The sequence below is a fragment of the Trichosurus vulpecula genome, chromosome 3, assembly GCF_011100635.1.
Source record: "Trichosurus vulpecula isolate mTriVul1 chromosome 3, mTriVul1.pri, whole genome shotgun sequence".
Classification (NCBI taxonomy): Eukaryota; Metazoa; Chordata; class Mammalia; order Diprotodontia; family Phalangeridae; genus Trichosurus; species Trichosurus vulpecula.
Genome location: NC_050575.1, coordinates 173,886,359 through 173,896,380, shown reverse-complemented (window position 1 = coordinate 173,896,380; position 10,022 = coordinate 173,886,359). Strand labels below are relative to the sequence as shown.

The 10,022-nt window shown below is 38.2% G+C and overlaps 1 pseudogene; it reads left to right on the top strand.

The window, feature by feature from the left end:
* Window positions 1–1,361: 1,361 nt before the first annotated feature.
* LOC118841542 lies at window positions 1,362–7,296 on the top strand (annotated as a pseudogene).
* The last annotated feature ends 2,726 nt before the right edge of the window (window positions 7,297–10,022 follow it).

The following is a 10,022-nucleotide window of genomic DNA, read 5'->3' as shown; positions in this document are numbered from 1 at the left end:
ACAGTGACCCATTGTCCTCTGCAGCTGCTCTTTAGATCTCTCCACAACTTGTAGGGATATTTTAATTATAATATTCCTCTTCACACACTCTCCATTCTAGTCAAACTGGACTGCTAGTAATTCACTAGGTAGGCCACTCAGTGATTTTGACACCATGCCTTTGAGAAAGTGGTTTCTCTCCCTCCTCAACTCATCCTTGTGGTTCCTTCTAAGCATAAATCATCCTTCCTGAGGCATGATCTGTATTGTAATAACTAGTGGCACTCTTTCACTCTCTAGAAATTACTTCATATAAGTTTGTAAATATATGATTTATTTATGTTCTTATATACAAGTTGTAAACTTCACCCAGTGAAATGAATGTTCCCCGGAAGCAAGTATTGTTTTCTTGATGTCTTTGTTTTTCTACCATCTACTATAATGTATTGAACATAACTGAATGTTAATAAAAATATGTTAAATTGAATCAAATTTTATTTTAGGGCAAATTGAAATTAGGTTCCAGATTATGGCCTCTGAAAAATACTAGCACAGTGACCTTGGGCAAGTCTTTTAACCTCTCAGTACACACATATAACTCATTAAGATGATGAATTCTCAAGGAGATGATGAGGTATACTGGTAAAATGAGTTTCATCTTTGGGAGTACTCTAAATCCCTAAATTTAATGATGGATACCAGAAAAAGAATGTCTTTAGAGTATTTTATTGTCTACTAGATTGTAAGCACCACAAAGGAGATCAAGTCCAAAACTTTTCGGTTTGACCAATGACTAGAATATGCTTTGCAAACAGTAGGCACTTAACAAATGTTTATTGAATTTCGACAACTAGAAAGAAAGTTCCCAGATTGAGAGGAGAGATATTTCTTTATTTGGGCACTCTTCTCACATTACCTAAGAGAAGATTGCCTATACTTCAGGTGCTTTGCAGGCAAGTTTCAATACTTTTTAAAATGGTGACCTCAGTGTAATCCTTTCTGTGAAGTTTATCACAAGGACAAAAAAACCCAGGAACTGTATTTTCTGGATCTCCGGACAGACAGAGAGTTGATCTGAAGAAGCTGGCCAAACCTAACACTGGCTGTTGATCTTGGAAATTTCTATTTCAGAATTGTTAATTTTCTGTTGTCAAAAAGTACTTTACTAATCTGTCCTTGGGATCTTTGGCTAGCAGTTACTCACTGTCTAGTGACTTTGCATAAAGTATATTTTGAAGGAGTAGTATGCCTTTACTGCCACATCATCAGGGACCCTGCCCCAGAACGAGGTATAAAGGCAGCTGACCAGAGTGCTAGACAATTCAGCGGAATCCTCACACATTCAGGTGCTGCTGAAGCATCAAAGAGGAACCCTTCAGAAGATGAAGTTTCTAATGCTGACTGTGGGGCTGGCCCTGGTGTGTGGCCTTCAGGCTCTCAATAACAATGCAGAAGACTCACCAAAGTAAGTGAGCAAGAATGGGAACAGGTTGATAGAGTTGTCTGGCAAAGGTGTGAAGATAACTAGTAGGGAAAACAGAACATCTTTGGGTAAAACAAAGCAAAAACAGGACTCACAGCTGAAAAGAAAAGACATACATTTTGTTATTCTCACTCAAAACTGTCCTTCCCAACAGTTGTATTGTGTACCACCAATTAAAGTCAGCAGAAAATATGAAATTACACAAGAGCGTGTGCCTGTGCCCTATTTCTTTTAAATGACAAAACAAAAATCCATAGAACACATGCTGCACCTGTCAAATGAAGGGTTGCCCTAGATGATCTATAATTTTTTTTGTTCAAAGATGCTGAAACCCTGAGATTCCATTCTTTCAAAAAAAACTCATTTGTAATTGAAATCTATGCTCTCTGAGTCTGATTACAATAGCAAATGAAATGATAAATTCCAGCAAGTCTCCTTTTCTGTGACTTACCATTTAAACCAATTTTTCTGATCATATTCAGATGGTAGCTTGAGGGATTTTCTTCTGCACACCTGCTGGGATTACATGCCATATGAATTCTGTGTTGTGGTATTATCTCACATCTAAGTAGAATAGAGAGAAAGAACATCCCCCAGGACTATGAATGATTAGAGTCAGAGAATGAACACAAGTCTTTTCTGGGTAATCAAGGAGAACTATTTTTAAACCCCAGTAGAGATCTTCCATGTTCTTGTGACAAAATCACTCCTTAATTCTCAAAAAATTGAAGAAAGAACCATTCATATCTAAGTTCATGATACATAGTACGAGGAGTGGGAAATAATGTTATTAGTAAACTAATGCCATGAAACACACAGTGCAAACATAATTAGACCCATGGAGAGGGGGATTTGAGGAGAAGGAGTTGGGGGAACCTGAGGAATCAAGGCAACAGCTGGCCCTCTAGGCGCTCTAGGATAGCTCTTTGACTGAATCCAAACTTCATAGAACATATCCTCTTAATAAAAGGACTGTTTTGTAAAACTTGGACTCAATCAAAAGGTCACACCCAAGGACTTAGAAGGCCACAAGTGGTCTCAAGGCCTCAGGTTTGCCACCCTGGCATTGGACAAATTAGCAAACTAGGACAATGAAAGGTCAAATAACTTAACAAAAGTCACAGAGTGAGTTAGTATCAGAGCCAGGCCAGAACTCAAATTTACTAACTCCTGGTCTCTTGAGTTTATTGCTTTACTATGAAGATAATGTGTGAACCAGGTAGGATTGGGGTAAAGATAGACTTCATTTTTGAGGTTTCAGTTTCCTCACTTGTATATGTAGAGGGATTACGTCTATGGTCCTTCCCAGATTAAAAATACTATGCCTATGTGACCAGGGATGACTTTTTCAGTTCTCATCTAAACACATTTCCACAGCTTACTGGGAAGTGGTTCACAGTTGCATTGGCCTCAAATGTGACATCTAAGATTGAGGAAGGAGGTAGGTTGCAGATATTTCTCAAAAGTCTCTGGGAACATGACAGTCTTCTTAGTGCAGTCTTCTTTAAAAGGTAGGTGCTACCTGGGTTAATTGTTGGCTATGGAAGTGGGGACAAAAACCTGGGTAATAGTGCAGGCATCCTTTAAACCACAAAGGCTGAGCCAAGAGTCACATAATTGAAGCTTATATACAGTGGTGAAGGATAATGCTAATTAAAAGTGTTTTTATATGAAGTTAGGATATTTTGAATCATGCTCTGGGAAAACTACGATTTCCTTTCTGTTCTAAACCTCCCTGAGTCACCAGTCTCCATTTTGTAGTAGAGGTGGGATACTTGTGGCCCCTCTGCTAAGAAGGCAGGAAGCAGAATGAGAGAGGGAAGAAAGATACACACTTAACTCACACATTTGCAGTACCTTAATTTACCCATTCCTCAAATGAAGAGCATTAACTTTGCTTACAATTCTTCTACAATTCTAATCAAGTCATTTCACCTCTATTTGCCTCAGTTTCCTTATCTGTAAATGGGAATGATAAAAACACCTATTTCTCATGGTTGTTTTGGTGATCGAGCAAGGTGATATATGTAAAGTGCTCAGCACAGTATTTGGCACCTAATAAATGCTTTATAAATGTAATGATATTCTTCAACTATTTCTCTATCAGGAAAAGACTTTGAGTCATATATTATTAATAGTACCCTATATAGTTTGAGCATTTTATTTAAACTTAGATGTTTATGATTCAAAGGCTTTCTTTCTTCCCAGTAGAATGCTTCCTTTCTCATCCTAGTTATTTTATTTTGTTCAAACAAAATCTTTTCAATTTCATTTAGCATGAAATGTCTCCTAGGTGTGTTTGTGAAAGGTGCTTGATATGATTTTCTGCTTATTTTTATGACCATTAACATTGAACCATATATCCCTTTGAGGTAGGGTGTAAATTTACAATGTAACAGTGTCTTAAGCCTAATCTCTGCCAAACCACTTTCCTGTTATCTGAGAAATTCTTGTCAAATAAAAACTTGTTTTCTGGGTAAGTTATGTTTTCATGTGTAGTAAACTCTGATTCTTCCTTATCCTGTCTTTTTTTGATCTACTTTTCTATCTTTTTAAAAATTGAATATGAAATAGTTTATCTCATTTCAGTTACCTTGATCAAAATGGAACAATTTTTGTTTGCTTTTCTCTTGAGATATTGTGAGTATAAAATACAATAAAAAGTTCATTTTATATATCCTTCTTTAAGTTTAAGGAAGTTTTAAGTTTTCTCCACAATGAGCTTATGAGGAAAGGCAGAACATTAATATCCCTATTTGGAAATGAGAAATATAACTCTCTGAAAGGCAAAAAGTCTTGCGTGTCCATGGTCATGCAGTTGGAAAGTGGAAGAACTGGATTTGAATGTACTTCCAAATTCAGTTGATTTATGGAAGGGCCAGTAGTTATCCCAAAATATATTTTTCATGCAGCACTAATAAAGAGAGAGCTCTTCTATCTATTCAAGTATTTCCTTAATTTTCCTTCATTTAGGAAAAGAATTTTCCTAAATTTCCTTAACCACCATTATTCCCCACACCAAGGATTCCAGATTTTCAAACAATTAAATTGAATTAAAAATATGCAATAATTTCAAAATGGTGAACTCAATTTAATACTTTCTAAGATGTTAGAAGTCACCTTAGATTCAGCATTGTTTATAATATTCTTGCAAGAAATGAAAAAGTATACATTTTTGCAGATAATATTAAAATTAAACAATTCAATGCATCAGGGTATTTCTTAGTGAAATTTGCTTTGCCAGAATGAAGTACTCTTTTAATCCTAATCTTTATTTCTAGGCAAAATGGCAAATGCATTCAATTTTCTCTGACTGCTTCCCCAGGAGAAGGTGGTCAAATGCACGTACCATGTAAGTATAAATGAGACTTTCGATGCCTTTCAGTAGTATTCTGAAATGAATTTATGGACTCAGGTATTAACAAAGAAGTGGAAAATAATCAGGAACTACACCAAAAGCTGCCTTTTTGCAGATATCCCTCTACCACCCTGTCTTAATTCCATTATGACTGCACTGTGCAAAGCCTAGATGAGATCCTTTGATCTTCTCTTCTTCCTTACAGAGCTCTAGACATCTGATTAGCCCTTATGTGATTGAGATGGAAACTAACTCACTGTAGCCTTGCACAACTGTTTTGCCCTCCCTTGGTCTCAGTTTCCTCATCTATAAAGTGAGGTGTTTGGACTAGATCGTTTCCAAAGTTCCTTCCATTTCTTACATTTTGTGACTCTAGAGGCAGATAAGAAGAATGTTGAAAAAATAGAAGTCAACAAAATTACAGTTTGATCAGAATGGCAGAGCTTATGATGGAATTGAGTTTTCCAGAAAGCCCTGGAAAATGCCTTTGCCTGATGTTTAACGTCTAATAAGTCTCAAGTCTTCACTTTTGTTTCTGTAGTATCAAATTTCTGACCTGAGCTTTTGAATGCTTCACAGATGATGGAGAAAATGCTTTCTCCCTAGAAAGTGGAGACTCTGAACATTTGATATATATCATATATAATACCAAAGATGGGGAGGTGACCGTTTTGGGAGAACTCTTTGGTATGTATCCTATGATCCTGCACTAACACTCTTGCTCTTCTCTTCTCTTTTTCATGATAAGAGTACTAAAGAAAAACAAGTGGTAGCATTGTAGCTTTGGGGGTGGCCCAAACTGTGTCTGACTATAATTTACATGCCAGAGAGCACCGGGGAGCCAGACACAGAGACAGACACACACACACAGATAGATAGAGAAAGAGAGAGAGAGAGAGAGAGAGAGAGAGAGAGAGAGAGGGAGACAGACAGAGGGACAGAAAGACAGAAAGATAGAGAAAGGGACAAAAAGAGAGAAAGAGACAGAGACAGAAAGACAACCAGAGAGACAGAGACAGAGAGAAAGAGACAGAAAGAGACAAAGAACAAGAGACAGTGAGAGACAGAGAGAGACAAAGAATGAGAGACAGTGAGAGACAGAGAGAGGTTCCAGTGTAACTGTTTCTTCCTCTCTGCTCTGAAAAATGGTGAATTTGGGATGAATTATTATCCCTTGTTCACCCCAAGCCTCTAGCTAGTAAAGGAAATGTGAGTGCGGAGGCCTCTGGCCTAATATTGAGCCATTACACCTATTTCTCTTCCTGGGGTGCTCCATTCTTCTCATTTTAGGATGTACTCACTGAATGATGAATATAGGTGGACAATGGAATGGTTAATCACATTTACCCTAAAATCAGATTTTAAAGTCAGGTAAGCAAGAAAGAGCAAATCCCAAGAGACAGAAATACATTTTCGCAAGGATGCACTCCTCCTTGGGAGAGATTGAGGGAATGTGGAGAAGGCAGATGAGTAATCAGCAGTTCAAGTCCAGGAATCTTAATGGTTTCAGCAATGTGATGCTATCGTATATTTCTCTTCATTGTATCACATGACCTTGACACCCCAGATTTGCTCCTCATATCTTCCAATCTCTCAGTCACTGATATGACTGTTGGTAGCCCATGCGGGGTTCCCCTACATTCTCATCTCCACCCCCTGGAAATTGTAGTTCCCTTCTCCCCATAAAAATTTACTTTTTATTTACCTTTCATATTTCTTATGTAGTAGATGTTTAGATCTTATAAACCCATTGGGTCACACTTGCATTTTCTTTTTTCTAAACAGGTTTCTTTCCAGCAGATTATAAACCCCTTGAGAAAAAAGCTAGATCTCCATTGTCTTTGCATCACTAATGCCTCACATAGTACTTGGCACTTAGTAGGTGCTTAATAGATGCTTATGAATTGATTAGTGATAATCAACAGAGATTTCATTTTCCTCTGTTAGTAATAGGTGCAACAAGTCCTGGGTCATATTACAATTTCAATTTCCAAAGTGATTAGCTCAGTCACCCAGATCAAGGGTAGAGGCCCCTTCCCCTGTACACTGTACCCCACATTCATCTAGCTACACCTTTTCTATGTATTGTTGAAAGTGATCAGTGAGACAAACTCAGCAGCCATTCTCACTTTCACCCTAACTATAGGCCACACTCCAAATCTGTCTGATGAAATAAAGAAGAAATTTGAGGAAGTATGTGAAACATTTGGAATTAGGAAGGATCAAATTAGAGGCCTGTCCAAAGATGGTAAGCTCTACTCATCTCTGTCTCTAATTCCTTATTTTCTGGGTTAGACTGGGAGGAGAGAATTCCATAGAATGAAACATGCCCAGTCTGACTCCCCTTGCCCTCACCCAGACAATCTTATTGACTCTTCCTTTGGGATAGTGACAAAAAGCTCTGAAAAGGATTCATATGTGAGAATCATTTGTATCCTGTTTTGTCTCCACAGATCGATGTCAGGAGCTTAGGTAAGGAAGTTCACTCTGGTATGCAGGTTTGTTATCTTAGACTATGAGATTCTTGTCTGAGAGTCATATGTCTTTAGAAAACCAGAGAAGGTTCCTCTGGTGTTCAACTGCATAAATTTGGATAGATATGGACCCTACTTGACTTTGGGTGCTGTTAGTATCCTCAGCAGTACCTGACTTCTCCTTGGTCATCCTGACATTTTCTGGTAAAGTAAGTGCTTAAGGTGGGGGGAGTGAGGGTGATTCATATCTCTTTTTCCTAAAGATTATTTTAATTCTGTCCCTTCCCTCTTTCTCTGTCTTCCAAAAGTTGATGTATATGAGATTAATATGAGTATGTGGATTGGTCAGAGGGATGGGGCTTGGAGGTAAAATAAAGGAAGGGATCAAACCAAGGAATTGGGATAAGGATGTGGAGGCGTTCCAGTGGAAGGAAATAGGGTGAAGATGCAGGCATGGTGACTGGAGTGATAATCTGGATTTATAATCCATTCAATTTAATCCATTAAATTCATCCATCTAATTCAAGAAGGATTTTAGTTCTTTTCAACGTCCTAAAGAACCTCTTAAAGTTGTCTGTCTCTGTTTCCCAGCCTGAGGGTTATAGGAATAAAGATTTTTGTCTGGCTGCTTTTCATCCTCATCAAATTCCATTCTCAATGGGTTTCCCACAAACCTCAGATAATATTACTGAATATCTTGAAGTCTATGGTTCCCTAGCTACTCTTTTATGGGTCAAAATTACCTCCAGAATGTGAATTTTTCATCTTTGTTCCAAGCTCTACCTCTTACTTCCAATTCCTAAGTCACTTTGTGATATTATATAACCAGGATTCTTTCACTGTCTCACAGGAATTCCTAAGATGAAACATCCCTGTGATTCTGCAAACCAGCCCTACTTCCATGAAAGAATTGTTAATATGGATGATGAAAATTTCCACTTCCTTTCTGCTCTCTCCTCCAAACTCAAGGGGGATCCTATTCCCCTTCATGCTCTGCCTGCAAATAACTAATAAATGATTAATCCAGCACACCATGTCTCAAATATATTTGGGAATATGGGGGAGGTGGACTTGTAGGGGATTGTAGAGCAGTAGGAGGAGGAAGTATTGTCAGGTTTATGGGAATTCACCAAGGCACCTACACTGACAGAATTTTATCTGTACATGCTATTAATCCCTTTAGTTTTTACATGAGAGTTATTAATGTTTACACAGCAACAATTTATCCTGTGAGTCTTTTTAAATAACTTATACCCCTTCTAGGCTAGCCTCTCTCACCACATCCCCATACACCCATCACCAGCTTGGTTATTAAAGGAATTCAGATGGGATGCTCAGAGAGGTGATTAATCTTTTTTTAAAATTTATTTATTTCTAGTTTACAACATTCAGTTCCACAAGCATTGTGTTCCCAATTTTCTCACCCTCCATCCCTTCCTCTTGTCCCCTCCCCAAGATAGCATGCAATCCAATATATGCTCTATGTATACATTCACATAAAACATATTTTCTTTTTTTTGAGATTCTTTATTTTTAGTTTACAGCACTCAGTTCTCCATAATTTTGAGTTCCAGATTTTCTTCCCCCCCACCTCTCTCCCTATGACTGCATGGAATCTGATGTAACTTATCATTGAACTCATTTACACACTAGCCAAGTTGTGCACAATTATGACCAATGGAGTAAATCATGAGAAAGAGGAAACAGAACCAAAAAAAAAAAACCAGAAACAAAAAGAAAAGAGAAAAAAAGGGGAAAAAGGGGGAGCATAAAGTGTGCCTCAATCTGCATTCAGACTCCATAGTTCTTTCTCTGAATGTAGATAGTATTCTCCATCATGAGTCCTTTGGAGTTGTCTTTGTACCTTGTGTTGCTGAGAACAGCAAAGTCTATCAGGGTTAGTCATCACAGAATCCATATATCTGTGGTTGTGTATAATGTTTTCCTGGTTCTGCTCCGCTCACTCAGCATTATATTGTGTAGGTTTTTCCAGGTTGTTATGAAGTCCATATCATCCCCACTTCTTATAGCACTATAGTATTCCATTACCTTCATATAGCACAACTTGTTCAGCCATTCCCCAATTGATGGGTATCCCCTAGATTTCCAATTCTTAGCTACTACAAAAAGAGCTGCTATAAATATTTTTGCACATATGGGTCCTTTTCCCATTTGTGTGATCTCTTTGGGATACAACCCTAGAAGTGATATTGCTGCAACTGGGGCGGTGGCTGAACCTCGAACTCCTTTCACTCTGTCCCAGCAGCTTTTCTCACTAGTCTTTGGTGTTTGTGGGTTGAGAAGTCTGGTAACTGCCACAACTTGCTAATTCAGGGTTCTAGGGCCTGTTCCACCTGGCTCCCAGGTTGGTACAGGCATGGCTCACACTGGACTCTGCTCCTCTCTGCTCCCAGTTCCATGTGATAGACAATACTCTGAGACCATCCAGGCTGTCCTGCCCTGGAGCCCTATTTCCCTCTGCTATTTTGTGGATTCTGCAGTTCTAGAATTTGTTCAGAGCCATTTTTATAGGTGTTTGGAGGGACCTGGGTAGGGGAGGAGCTCACGCAAGTTCCTGCTTTCCAGCCACCATCTTGTCTCTGCCCACCTTTTTCCATTGTCATTCTCTTGAATGAAGTTATTAATTGTTTCTCTGATTTTTTCTTTGGCCCACTCATTTTTTAGAATTAGATTATTTAGTTTCCAATTAATTTTTAGCTTATTTTTC